Source organism: Myotis myotis, unplaced genomic scaffold (assembly GCF_014108235.1).
Source record: "Myotis myotis isolate mMyoMyo1 unplaced genomic scaffold, mMyoMyo1.p scaffold_m19_p_16, whole genome shotgun sequence".
NCBI classification, from domain to species: Eukaryota; Metazoa; Chordata; class Mammalia; order Chiroptera; family Vespertilionidae; genus Myotis; species Myotis myotis.
The window spans coordinates 192485-205645 of NW_023416320.1; positions in this window are offsets into that span (position 1 = coordinate 192485).

Here is a 13161-nt window from a genome sequence, read left to right on the forward strand (position 1 = left end):
CCTCTCACTGGCTGTCTTGCTTCTCTCTGTCTGTGTCTGTCTGTCTGTCTCTCCTCCTCTCCCCCTCCCTGGGCAGAACAGAGTGGGAAGGACCTGGGGGTCTGAGTGGGAAGGACCCCTGCAGGCCCGGGGATGAGGGAGTGAGGGCCAGCGAGGGCAGAGAGGGACGGGGGGGGGGGGATGGGGGTGCTTTGTGGAGAGAAGGGCCAAGGCCCGGGCAGGAGTGAGGAGGATGTGCCTGGAGGGGCAGGGGGCACGGCTCACCTTAGGGCCAGCCCAGCCCTTCCCCAAGGAGCCACCTGCTCCCAGTCGAGGCTGAATTAGGGGGCTCCCCACTGTGCTCCTTGCCCTCTTTCTCTCCCTGCCCCCCCAATGCCCAGCACCACCCGGGGCTCCACGCCCAGCTCCCAGCAGCTGGGTGCCCCCATCAGCCAGGCAGCCCAGCCCCAGCCCTTGGCTCTGGGGCCCGGCTGTGGGGCTGTAGTAGGCGCAGGGGTCCTCTGGCCCTCAGCCACCACTGCTGGCCGTGCGGGAGCCTCAGAGCGGAATGGGGAAACTGAGGCCTGAGAGAGGCAGGGGTCCCAGGGGAATCAGGCAGCCTCCTTCACGCCTCTGCCAGCCTCAGGCAGCGCCTGTGCGGTCCTCAGCCCCTCCCTGGGGTCCCACCTGTCCTCTCCCACCTGTCCTGCCCTCTGTCACCCCAAAGGATGGGGCTCCACCTGGGGAACCTCCCTCCCTTAGCCTCCCAGGCGGCCTGGGACCTGTGTGTGCGGCCAGGTGGCTGGACCTGGAGCCAGGCCCAGGGCTGCGGGTGGCAGGTGGGGGTGGCTTTGCCAACAGCTGGACCCCCAAGGTCAGAGTGGGGGGGGTTGTGCTCAGCAAGCCCCTCCCCTCCCCCCAGCCCTGCTCTCCTCTGCACCCACGTGTCTGTCTGGCGCTGCACTTCCGCCCCCTGCCCCCCCCTCAGCCCTGCAGGCTCCCCGGTCCTGGGACCGCCAGGGAGGCACCTCAGTGCTGCAGCCTGTCCCTCCCGCCTCCCGAGGTGTCGGGCCACCGGGGCCCTGGTGCCTGCCTGACCCAGGGCCCGAGCAGCAGCCGAGATGAGGCTTCTTTCCTGGAATAAAAAGATCTTTAAAAACTTGCTGATGCGGCAGCTCCTGGGCCCTCGCCCCCAGTGTCTCCGCCCCCCCTTCCGCCCCCCCTTCCGCCCCCATAAAGCCCAAATCCCAAGCGGGCGCCCAGGGCCCCGAGCCCCTGTTGCACAGCCGGTGGTGATGCCATTCCCTAGGTCCCCGTCCCCCTTGTCCCTCCTCCGCCGCCACCCACCCCTGTCTCTACTTCTGTCTCCTCCTCGCCCAGCCTCACCCAGCGGGCACTGCCCTCGCACAGTCCCTCAGGAGCAAACCTCCCTCCGCCCAGCTGTCCCCGCCCAGCTGTCCCCGCCGCCCCTGCCCGAGGCCCAGCCAGGATCCTCCTCCCTCCTCCCTGCCCTCCTCGCCCCGGACCTCGGGCACAGGCTCCACCCCCACCTCGGGGAGTCCCTCTGGCGTCCACAGCAGGGCCCCAGGCTGGGCACTGGCCGAGGGAGGAGCCGCAGAGGCGTCAGGGGGCTCGGCTGGCAAGGGCAGGGTCAGTCCCAGACACCTGGGCTTGGGGTGCCCAAGGGAGGGAGGTCTTGCTTAGAGGCCTTACCCCCAAAACAACAGTCACCCCAAGAGGAGTGGGCTCCCCGCCCTGAGGGTAACCATCGGCTCCGGAGGAGTGACCGGACCAAGGCCCGCGGAGGCCGCTCCGCCTCTGGGAGGCCCAACGCGCCCGTGGGACTGCGCTCACGCCTTCCACAGGGAACGGACGCCATTTGCCAAACTCCTATTCGTCCCGCAAAGCCCTGCTCCGTCCTCTCCTCGGACATCGCCCTGCACACCACCCTTGGCGTCACCTCTGCGGCCCCTTCCCACCCCGCCCCTTCCTGGCACCTGCCTGGTGCTCCCTGAAGACAGGGACCCCATGCCAGCCCTGGCTTCCCCCCTTCCCCTGCGGAGGCCTCGGTCCTTGGAGGCCCGGGCTCCCTGCTCGGCTCCCGGCTCCCGGCTCCCGGCTCCCGGCGTCTCCGGTGCCAGGAGCCTGCGTGTGGGGGGCTATTTTTAGCCTCTGCCATCCCCGTAGTTTTCTTGTCTCTGTTTGGTCCCGGCGCCTGGTTCTGCCGAGAAATGTCAGGCTTCTCCCTACACTTGGGGAGACAGGGGCGAAGGGTCCCCCAGAGCGTCCTCTGCCCGCCCCCTGGGGGCTCTGTCGGTCTACGTAATAGAGGCCAGGAGAGCCTTGCAGGGCATTCTGACAGCCCCAGGCAGAGGGGCCGGGCATGGGAGGGTGGCTGGGGGTTCCAGACGGGGTCCTGGCTGGAGGGGTGCCCTGGGGAGCAGAAACGCTGCCTCGCCCTGTCCCTGGATGAAGCAAGAGCTTGTGGCCCACGCAGACCCCATGTCTCCTGGAGCCCTGCCTCCATCGGGGCCTGCGTGGAACCGAGGACACGCCCCCCCGCCCCCCCCCCAGGGCGCGGTGCCTGCACGGAGCAGCTTCTCAGTCTGCCCTGTGCAGAAGGCAGGCGCCCACGGAAGGGGGGACACGGAGTGAGGCTCCTCAGCCCGCGGGGGCAGGGCTGCCCGAGGGTCCGGCCCCCAGAACAGACCTCCCTCACATCGCCTGTGAGCGTCTCTGGTTCCCTTGCTCCCAAGCCTCCTCCGGCCCCCCTCAGCCGGCCTTCAAGGCCCTCTGCCTGCGCCCTCCCCTGGGGAAGCCCACACGAGGGACTCCCAAACGCTCTCCAAACTGCTTTGCTTGGTCTCACCGGCCCTGGCCAACCTCCTCCACTCTCTGCAGGTGGTTTGTGGGCTGCCTCTTCCAGGAAGCCCCCGTGATGCTTGCTCTCATCCAGGTGAGTCCTCGCAATGAACCAGCCTGGACATTGCCCGCCTCGCAGCTCTGCTCCCATCCCTGGAGGCCTCCCCACCCCAAGAACAGGAGAAGGCCCCCAGGCTGGCACTTGGCCCCTTGAGACACTCCTCCCACATGCTGGCCTGGTCACCCCACCAAGGGACTCAGTTACCCCGCCGGGGCCCGTCCTCGGCCAGCTGTGTCCTCCTGCCACCGCGCTGGCCGTGCGGCTCCCTCGCCTGCCCGGGGCTGGGCCTTCCCTCCACCTGCATCCCCTGGAGGCTAACTTTGTGACCTTGTTCTCTCTGCTGCCTCCTGTGTGCTCACTCCCTTCCCCCACCATCCAGGCGTTACTATGGCAACGAGGCTTACCCACAGCATCCTGGGTGGGCAGGACCAGGGGCACCTGTGTGTGTGTGTCTGTGTGTGTGTGTCTGTGTGTGTTTGTGTGTCTCTGTATGTCTCTCTGTGTGCGTGTCTCTGTGTGTGTGTGTCTCTGTATGTCTCTGTGTGTGTGTCTCTGTGTGTGTCTCTGTGTGTGTCTGTGTGTGTCTCTGTGTGTGTGTCTCTGTGTGTGTCTCTGTGTGTGTCTGTGTGTCTGTGTCTGTGTCTGTGTGTGTCTCTGTGTGTGTCTGTGTGTCTGTGTGTGTCTGTGTCTGTGTGTCTGTGTGTGTCTCTGTGTGTGTCTGTGTGTGTCTGTGTGTGTGTCTGTGTGTGTGTCTCTGTGTGTGTGTGTGTCTGTGTGTGTGTGTCCCTGTATGTCTCTCTGTGTGTGTGTCTCTGTGTGTGTCTCTGTGTGTGTCTGTCTGTGTGTGTCTGTGTGTGTCTCTGTGTGTGTCTGTGTGTGTCTCTGTGTGTCTCTGTGTGTCTGTGTGTCTCTGTGTGTGTGTCTCTGTGTGTGTGTCTGTGTGTGTGTGTGTGTGTGTCTGTGTCTGTGTGTCTCTGTGTGTGTGTCTGTGTGTGTCTCTGTGTGTGTGTCTCTGTGTGTGTGTGTGTGTGTGTCGGGGGGGCAGGATGGGGGGCCCTAGGGTTCCATCACTGGGTCTGGAGGTCGGGAGGCAGGATGGGGGCCCTGGGGTTCCATTACTGGGTCTGGAGGTCGGGGGGGGGGGTTATTAGGAAGCACAGTTAAGCGTCCCCACCAGGGAGAGCAGGAGGTGGCAGTGACCCCGGTCTGTCTACCGCCTGGAGTCCCAGTGAGCCAGGTGGAGGGGAGCTGGGGAGGCCCCGCCTCTGGAAGCTGCCGCCGGCCTCCCCCTCCTCCTGCCTCCCTGCACCTCCTGGGCGGGGCTGGGGCTCTGGAGAGCCAGAAAGTGGGGGGCTCACCGACGGCAGAGACCTGGGCTCCACCGAGCAGGCGCCAGGCCGGCCGGGCCTCCCCTCAGACGGGGGTGGGGTGGGGGGAGGCTCCTCCATCAAGGGCCGGCGCACCTGGGGGTGGCACCCTGGCCCGGCCCGCGGCTGGAACGCTCTCCGCACTGGGTGGTCTTCGGCGTCTACTGGGCCCAATAAAACACGGGACTGAGGGAAAGGTCCCCGTCTTTCGATTGTGGCCGCTGAACTGTGCGCTCCTCTCATTGCTGCCGTTTGGTGCTGCCGGCCGCGCCCCCCGGGGAGGGAGGCCAGGGCACTTCTGAGCTGGCTTCCTTCCGGGGCGGGGGCAGGGCCTGCAGGGGAGGCCCAGGGAGCAGGGGCTGCTTAGCTGACCACCCTTGGGGGGCTCTGGGTGCCCCAACTGTCAACCAGGGTGCCCTGGGGTCCCGGAGGGCTCGTGGTCTGGGGAAGGCTCTGCCCAGCCTTGGAGATGCCAGGGGCGTCTGGAGGTGCTGGTCCACAGCCGAGGCCCCAGCGAGTGACCGAGGGCACCCTGGGCAGGGCGCCTGCAGCCCAGGCCCCCCTGCTTCTCGGGGGGAGGACGCCTGCAGCCGAGCCCCCCTGCTTCTCGGGGGGGAGGACGCCTGCAGCCCGGCCCCCCTGCTTCTCGGGGGGAGGACGCCTGCAGCCGAGCCCCCCTGCTTCTCGGGGGGAGGACGCCTGCAGCCGGGCCCCCCTGCTTCTCGGGGGGAGGACGCCCGCAGCACCCCCCCCCCCCCCCGCCTCCTGGCAGCACAACCCAGCGCCTGAGGCTGTTTCCTGCTAATCCCCACAGGGCGACGCTGCAGAATCATGGCTGGGCCTGTGCCAGGATCGGCCTCCTGGGGGCTGGGACTTCCACCTGAAGAGGGAGCTGGGTGAAAGGGGGGACGGGCAGGACATGGGGACCCCAAGCGGGACGCCCCCTGGAGCGGGGAGCTGCGCCCTCGGAGGCCAGGAGAGCCGCACATGCCATCGCACACCCTCCCTGCACGGCCAGAGCAGACCTGCTTCTCACAGAAATGAGTCTCCTCCCCGTCAGCACTCCCAGCCCCGCGGCCGCGCCCTCGCCCCCCACAGAGGGACCAGGCAGGTTTGCCGAGGGCCACAGCTGCCCGCGGCTGGGAGGCCGTCCGCCCTGCCCCTCTGAGAGCTGATTTTCTCCGTCATTACAGGGAGCAGTGACCCGGCGACCACCTTCCTGCAGTGCGACAGAGGCCGCGCCCAGAGGTCTCCCTGCTCACTCCTGGCGGTCACCGGGCCCGGAGCGGCCTGGGAGGGGCCTGTCCGCCGCGTCTGGGCCCCTGAGCCTGCTGCCAGCTCTGGCCCGTCCATACCCTCACTCATTCACTCAACACTCACCCACTGAGCATCACAGTGTGCCCAAGAGTGAGCCGGAGCCTGTGCAGAGGGGACGCCACGGCCACGTGGGCGAGAAAGAAGCTGGGGCGCTGGCAGAGCTGAGCTGGGGGCGGGGGTGGGGGGGTGGGGAGGGCTCCGGTGGGCAGGTGAGGCCCACCCAGGGGCCCAGGGGACAGGGCTCTTCCTCCCCTACCCCCCGCCCCCCCACCTCGGCCCAGGTCCCCTCCCCCATCAGGCATCGTCCCCGCGGCCCGCCCTGACCTTCCTAAAACCCAGGCCCCGCTTGCCGCTGTGCCGCGTGAAACTTCAGACCGCACCTCCTCCCAAAGGACAAAACCTCACCCCCCAACCCTGCATTTCTTTATAATTTTTACTTATTTTTGTTAATCCTCACCCGGGAGTATCTTTCCATTGATTTTCAGAGAGAGGGGGAAGGAAGAGGGGAGACACACAGAGAGAAACATCAATTGGCTGCCCCGCCCCCCCCCCCCCCCCCCCCCCCGGGCCGGGGATCGAGCCTGCAACCAAGGCCTGTGCCCTTGACCGGAATCAAACCCGGACTCTTCAGTCCACAGGCGGATGCTCTAACCACTGGGCCACCGGCCAGGGCCCGAACCCTGCCTTTTAGAAGCACACCAACCCACTCCCCGGGCCACAGGAGCCCCCCTCAGGCCCCCTGCAGACACACCCGCCCCGGCGGCCCTGGCCCCCTCCCGCGCCCGCCTCTGCCCTCCCTCTGCTGCGGGGCCTGGTCTCCCCTCACCAGCCAGCCCCTCCTATGCAGGCTTCAAGCCAAGACCCAGTGCCCTCCTCCCGGAGGCCTGCCTTGGTTCTCCCAGGCAGGAGTGGGCACCAGCCTTTCCGAATGTCCGATGACCGGCGGTCCCTGCCAGCGGAGCCCCCGCGCACAGACGGCCGTGGGCCCCTTCTCCTCCCTTTCCGGAGCGCTGGCTGCTCAGCCGCCATATGGTGACTAAATGCTTGAGTCAGACGGCGCAGCCTGTCGCGGGAGCGTGGGCTCCACAGGGCTCAGAGGAGCCGTGCCTTCTGTCCCCCCGCCCCCCAGGATCCACCAACATGCGCGTTCTGCGTGAACCCCGGGCAGCAGGGAGCAGGGCCACCGTGGTCCAATGCACAGCCCCCCACGGGGCGCGAGCGGGGCTCCCAGCCCGGGCCTCTGCCGCCCCTCCCCCCGCGCCCCCACATGGAGGGGCCATTCACCCTCTGGGGTCACAGTGCCCAGACGCCTGGGGTGCTGCTCCTCCCGCTGGGACCTGGGGGTGCTGGAGTGTTTAGCAAGTCCCCCCTGGTACTTCCCAGTCGATTCCAGCCCCTCTTCCAGGGCTAAAGGTCATGCTTCCGAGTCCAAGGGGTTCATGGGGCCTGGGGGAGCCCCGTGTCCCCACAGCACCCCAGGGCCAGGGCCGGGCTACGGCCGCATCACCTGTCCCCACGCCCAGCCTCACTCCCGTGGTGAGAGTGGAGAGCCTAGCGCTCCCTAGGGCTCCCCCGTCCTGGGCCTTCCTCTCCGCCCCTGGCTTCGGGTGGCCTGGCCACTGGCCACTGACCATGGCCTCGGGCGGCTGTAGGCCCGGCCTCCGGCCTCAGCGCCGGCTGCCCCTCCAGCTCCGCACGCAGGCCCTCAGGGGAGGAGCCGTCCCCGACCCGGCGTCACCCCTGGGCTCCTCGCGGGGGCCTGGCCTGGGCCAGGTGTGTGGCGTGTCCACTGGGCGAAGGGACTTCGGCCTCTGCCTCAGGGAGCAAGTACCCCCCCCCCCCCCCCCCCGTGGGCAGAGGTTCATTCCCTTGAAAGCATCCCCAACGCCAGCAGGAGCCTCAGGCTCCTCCCCGGCCGCGGTCGCTGGCAGGAGGCACCTCTCGGAGGCGAAAATCCTTTGAAAACAGGCTGGGCAGGAGGTACCCAGGCTGCTGTGCGCAAGACAGGGTCACAGAGGGAAGGATGGACGGACGGACGGACGGTCGTCCGAGGCCTGCGGCAGTGGCTCTGGCTCCCAGAGCTCCCCTTGGGTGGGTGCTGGGTTTACTGCTAAGTTTTCAGACGCCCACGGGGTGGGCGCAGCCCCCAGGCCCCACAGGAGGGGGTGGCATTGGCTTGGCCACGCCCCCAGCTGCCCTCCATCAGGGTAAGTTGTGAAAATAATTCCTCTGAAAATGCCCTTGTCCTCCGGGAGCGGTGCCCCCGGCGCCCACACCCTTCATGTTCTCCGGGCACGGCCTGGGCGGCGGGAGCTGGGTGCTGAGCGCGGGGTCAGGGTCTGAGGAGCCGTGTTCCTGGGATGACCAGCGAGCCCACAGCCACGGCAGGAGCGGAGGCGACACCCCAGGGGTGGTGTGGGGGGCAGATCTGTGTTCGGGGCCCGACACAACCCAGGTGGCACCTGGGTCCGGGGCCCTGTGGCCCACGATGCCCGCCTGGGAGTTCCCAACTGTCGCGCCTGGCGGTTGGCGGGGGTGATTCCGAGGCGGTGACTGTTGGGACAGGGCAGCCAGGCTGGCCTTCTCGGAGCCCAGTGCCCAGGGAGCCCGGGACCGGACTCGGCACGGGGGTCTCTCAGGAGGTACCCACCCCACCCGCGGGAGCCGGCTCCATGCTCCCGCATTTCGGGGTCACCTCCCACACACTGCTGGCCGCTCCTCCTGGACAGAGGGCTGCACCCAGGGAATGGAGCCCTCCCTCCCCTGGGCCCCGCCCCGCCCCCCCCCCCCCCCCCCGCTCCTCCTCCCGCCCTCCCCAGCCAGCACTGGAGACTTTGACCTCTGGTGACCTCCAGATGACAGTGAGAAAAACCTGGCCCACTTGGGCCTGGTGGGAGCCAGGCTGTCCTGGATCCCAGCCCTGGGAACGCATCACGTCCTCAAAGTCCCCCGGCTGTGGCCGCTCATCGCGGGGCTCGGGGAATCCATTCTCTGCTGCCCTGGGGCCAGGGGGTCTGGCCAGGGCCAGGGGGGCCCCACCACCCCACAGGGTTGCCGGGTGAGCGGGGCGCCAGCACTGCTGCCTCCCTGCCCTCAGGTGTTGGAAGGACACACTCAACTTTGCCCACAGCAGGGGGGCTGGTGTCCACCACCTGCCCCCACTCGAGCCCCTGCAGACCCCGGGCCTGACCGTCCTCCTCCTCAGATGCCCCCGGCCGCCAGGCCCCACCCCCAGGGCGTAGGTAGCGCTCGCTGACTGGTCTTTTCCTGACCTTTCTTTTAAGCCTCCCATCACCGAGTTATTTATTTTTATGAATCTAACCCTAATAGCAAGTTATTGCTCTGAGAGAGGAAGGGAGAGGGAGAGAGAAACATCCATGATGAGAGAGAATCATTGACTGCCTCCTGGACCCCCCCCCCCCCCCCCCGCACTGGGGATGGAGCCCGAAACCCTGGGCATGTGCCCTGACCGGGAATTGAACCTCGACCTCCTGGTCGATGCTTAACCCCTGAGCCGCGCCGGCCGGGCAGTCCATTCCCTGCGGGACCCTGAGCAATTTCCTCATGAACTGGCCTCCGCGATGGGCTTTCACCCGCTCCTCCTGTTTCCGAGCCCGTGTGGCTGGTGTAAGGCCACGGGGTGCATCTCACTTCTCCATAGACGACGCTCCCAGAGGCGGGGTTCTGGGCCGTAGTGCGCACTCCTGGGGGTCCGGCCGGCTCCCCACTTGGGGGCTGTTATGTTTAGAGCCTTTGCAGTGGCCTCCACACGGATAACTCACCTCGCACAGGGCCTGTCTGCGTAGACAGGGGTCCTCTCTGACTCGACTTGGGGCATCTGAGTCGCTCTCCAGGCACCTGACCCTGATTTTAGCAGCCTCTCTTCCCTGCTGGAGTTTACAGCCCAGGGAACAGAGCGCAGGCAACCCCCAATATTGGGGTGTTAAAGGGAACTGTAGACAGGGGTGGACGGAAGGGCAGAGTGACATTAGGGGTGAGGGCATGCAGGGGTGCAAGGGGCAATGGGGAAGGGATGTCCAGGCAACAGGGCAGCTTGTCGCAGGCGGTGGAGGTGGGGGTGGGGTGGGGGTGGCAGTGGACAAGGCTGCAGGGTCCTCGAGGCTGAGGCCAGGAGGGTGGGCCATTCACAGGGTGGTGGTGGCAGGTGCGGGAGGTCAGGGCAGGTGGAGGCACTGAGCCTATTGCGGACAGCGTGGGGTGGGGAGCGGAACCTACGCTCTCCCCTCCCCACCTGCTTCCCCAGCTGGCCTCTGCCTTCTCTGGCAAAATGGTCCTCTGTGGGGTTTGAGTGCCCTGGGCCACCCCATTGTCACCTCCTGGGGTTTTCTGTCCCCTTCTCTGACTTTGGGTTTCCTGGGGGTTTACCTCACCTCCTCCAGGAGGCCCCCCAGGCTTGCTCCCACAGTCATTTCCCAACAACCTGGCCCCACTCCAGGCTCAGAATGGATGACAATGGCCTTTGCCTCTTCCATGAAAAGGGTTTGGGGGACCAAGTTACCAAAGGGGTTCAACCTCCAGAGAAAACTGCCTCCTCCTAACACATCCGCAGCCGCCACAGCTGAAACCGGGAGCCAGAGTGCAGGTCATGAGGGTGCTGGGGCCGCTCAGGGAGGTGCCGCCGAGAGTCACACAGAGCAGGGCCGCTGGTGGGCAGGGCAGCAGGGCCCAGGGCGGAGCTGAGGAGAGAGGATGAGGGTGGGCAGGGCTGGCACATGGGGGTGTGACCCCTGAAGGGACAGGATGCTGGAGGGCAGAGGAGGGGGCACAGGGGCAGGCCCAGTGGGCAGCTTTGGGGAGTCATTAGCATCTGGGGTAAGGAGTGGGAGGGGCCAAAGGGATGCCATGGCCCTGCTGCGGCTAATGGTCCACGGGGGTACTGTCCCCCAGGGGAGAAGCGGGGGCTCAGGGCCCTGAGGGGGCTCCCACAGCCGCCACCCGGCCCAGCCCGCCGCGGGGCCCATGGGAGATTGCTAGACACGCAGGTCTGGCCCGTTCACGGGACTGAGGCCCCACCATTCCCTCTGGCAGAAGCCGGGCAGGAGGGAGGGTCCCATCCCGGAGGGAGGGCTGAGGGAGAAGAGGGCCCGGTGACCATGGGAGCAGCCTGGGGGGCTTCCTGGAGGAGGTGAAGTAACCCCCCCCCCCAGGAGGGCCTGGTGTTGGCATAGCCCCTCGGTGCGCATGGCCCGTCCACTCCTTGCCGGCCTCACGTGGCTGCCCGCCCCTCGGGGTGACCTCTGTCTGGGCCAAGGGGCTGTGGAGGGTGGGCAGCACCTGGGCCTCGGTGTCAGCTGCAGTCAGGAGCTCCTCCTTCCCTCCTTCCCTAGGTGAACCAGGACCCCTCGGAGCTACGGGACCGCCTGGGGAGCCTGGTAAGGGTTGGGGTGAGTGACGTAGGTGGGGGCCTGGTGTGGTCCGGCCCGTGCTGCGCGGCGGGAGTGATGCTGCCCTGATCCCTGTCCCAGGAGGCGCCGCCCTGAGGGCCACAGTGATGGCTTCCACCATCCCTGCTGAAGGGCCCGCTGCCGGCCACACGCAGGAGGAGGAGGAGGAGGCAGAGGCGGAGGAGGAGAGGGAAGAGGATGATGATGAGGAGGAGCTGGATACTGGTGAGCAGGGTGGGCGGGGCCTCCTCACAGCCCCCTGGGCGGCCTGGCCTGCGCTGGTCCCTGGCTCTGAGCAGGTCCCTCCTCTGGGGCCTGGTTTCCTGCTGTGAGGGAGGCGGGTCTTCGGTCTGCCCCGGGCAGAGGTCACCCTCCCCTCTGTGAGGAAGAGGGAGAGAGAAACATCCATGAGGAGAGGAATCCTTGATCGGCCGCCTCCTGCACGCCCCACACTGGGGATCCAGCCTGCAACCCGGGCCTGTGCCCTGCCCGGGAATTGAAGCGTGACCTCCTAGTTCGTAGGTCAATGCTCAACCCCTGAGCCACAGCGGCCGGACCAGGCTGGGTTGGGGGCGCGTCCGGGACATTGGATGGTGCCCTCTGTCTGGGATTCCTGGCTGCTCTCACAACACTTTCCCTGCAAATGCCTCGTCGAGAAAGCAGTTTGGGCCGTGGCCGGTTTGGCTCCGTGCGTAGAGTGTCGGCCTGCAGACAGAAAGATCCTGGGTTCGAGTCCATTCCACGGGTGGTTGCAGGCTCCTCCCCAGCCGGGGTCCTGGGAGGGGTGCGTGCAGGAGGCAACCAACGATGTTTCTCTCTGTCTCTCCCTCTCCCTTCCACTCTCTCTGAAAATCACTGGAAAAATATCCTCAGGTGAGGATTTAAAACAGAGAGAGAGAGAGAGAAAGAAAGCAATATGGGCTGCTGTGAATGAGGGGTGGAGCTGCCCTACCCCGGGAACTGGGAGGCCTGGGGCTCCCGCTTGAGGGGGAGCCCAGCCCAGGCTGCAGGGGCCGGCCGCTCTCCGCCTCTCTGCCCTGCAGAACTCCCCAGCTCGGAGATCGGGGAGATCCTGGACGAGGCCCACAGCACCCCGCCGTGGGAGGAGGTGCTGGTTGACAGGATCAAGGCCATGTCGGTGACGGAGAAGAGCCTGGTGCTGGAGGCCATACGCCAGTGCCTGCAGGAGCAGAACCAGGTGGGCCCGGCGCCCCCCCAACTCCCCCCCCCACACCTGCTGCTCCAGGCCTCACAGGGCACCCACCCCTGCAGTCCCAGAGGCCCTGACCTCCGTGTGTGTGTGTGTGTGTGTGTGTGTGTGTGTAGGGGCTGGTGGGGCACACAGACACCGTCGTCTGTGCCCATCGGCCAGGTGTGGGCCTGGTATCCCACGGAGCAAACACACCCTGCTCCACCCCGAGGCCTGGGGGGCCTAGAGGAAAGCCCAGGAAGCCTGTACCCCCTCTTTCCCCCCGGGGCCTCCTGGGATTGCTCTCCAACCAGTGGGGGGACCATGCCCTCCACACTCACCCCCTGTGTGCTGTTCCTGTCCTCTGTCCAGTGTGAAAATGGCTGAGGGGGCGCGGGGCTGTCCTGGCCCCTCTCCTCCACATCCCTGTGTCAGATTCTCTGTGGTCTGGGGCTGACGGACAGGACGGAGGGGAGAAATCACAGCAGAGCAGTCGTGTGCATAGTCACCCAGGGAGACCGGCTCCAAGCGCTCGCAGAGCTGGGCTTAGGGGCCAGCCCAGGCGCGGGGAGGGAGGGCTGAGCAGAAGGTGGGGACAGCCTGTGCAAAGGCCCTGAGGTCAACCAGACAGCCGCATGAAGATGCGGGCGGGGCCAGGCGAAGGGACTCAGCCCCTGTCCTGCGGGTCGGGTCCCGGGCGTCCCCAGGGTGGAGCAGAAGTGAGGCGGCCAGAATCCCACCTAGGCGAGGCCTGCAGGGCCCTGTCCGCCCGCGCCTGGCCCTGGCCCCGACCCCGACCCCGGCTGAGCCCGTGCTCCGCCCGCCGCAGCGCGTCCTGCAGGAGGAGGCCTCGGCCATCCAGGAGTTCCTGGTGTCCTTGAACCTGGACCTCAAGCTGCCTCTGGAGAAGGTCAGTGCTTGGAGGGGCTGCCCGGCCGCAGGGCCTGCAGAGGCTGCGCTGGCCTTACCGGAAGCTCCGTG